We start from the raw sequence: 901 nt of genomic DNA, 5'->3' as shown, positions 1-901 counted from the left end.
TATGTAACATTTTAGCCACTTTTTTATCTATTTTTTTGTATTGGACTGAGACTTTGTAACAAAAACGTGTCCTTGCTCTGTTTACATCTCCACAAAATGGACTCCTCCACCTGCTTGTTTCCATAACTACTCTGGCTCACCTCGGATTGTAAGTCAAATTTGATATATTGATATGATTTGAAATGCTGTGCGGTCGTCTCCAGTTGGGTTTGGCTCGGTTCTTCTCTTTAAACGTCTGATGAGGTTTGATTTGAACTTAATTTGACTCTGATCAGTCTGAAATAGCTCTTTATTGAATGCTAACAGGCAACATTCAACACAACATCTCCACGGCAAATGCAAAAACCTGACTTTAATCCCCTTGTACATTTCAGATCAAGTCCCACCCTGGAAACATGACCACATATGACTTTGTGTTTCATGTTTTGCTGGTGCCACAGTTGTTAAGATGTGTAAATAATCTTGTGGCCGTCGCACTTGTTTTCTACTCTGTGTGTGATCTATCTTTCCCAGACTGTGTAATGTTTGCTTGTCCTTCCACTTGGGGCCTGGGGTTCAATCACAGGTCGCAAACAATGAGAGCTGCTGCTGTTTCTCATCACTTATATTGCACTATGTTCTATGTATAATGTGTTGCTTATAGTGTGTACAGCAAGTGTTTTTAACTTCACTTGAGAGATAGTAGAAAAAAGCTTCAGTTGTAGTCATCTGGACTCAGTTAGAAAAAATAGATGTTTTGACTCTCATCCAAGAGTCATTGGCAATAACAGAATTTAGATCGAGAACTCCGATATTAATACTGTTCTGTGGTAAGACCCGCTCATTGGGAGGAGCCTTCCTGAAGTAGAAAGAGTTGTTTGTTTCAACAGAAACTCCCCCCTTGTATCTACCGAGCTAGCCT

The sequence above is a fragment of the Eucyclogobius newberryi genome, unplaced genomic scaffold (genome assembly GCF_026437365.1).
Source record: "Eucyclogobius newberryi isolate DKJ021-1_F unplaced genomic scaffold, fEucNew1.0.hap1 SCAF_13, whole genome shotgun sequence".
Taxonomy (NCBI): domain Eukaryota; kingdom Metazoa; phylum Chordata; class Actinopteri; order Gobiiformes; family Gobiidae; genus Eucyclogobius; species Eucyclogobius newberryi.
Note: the sequence above shows the minus strand (reverse complement) of the source record.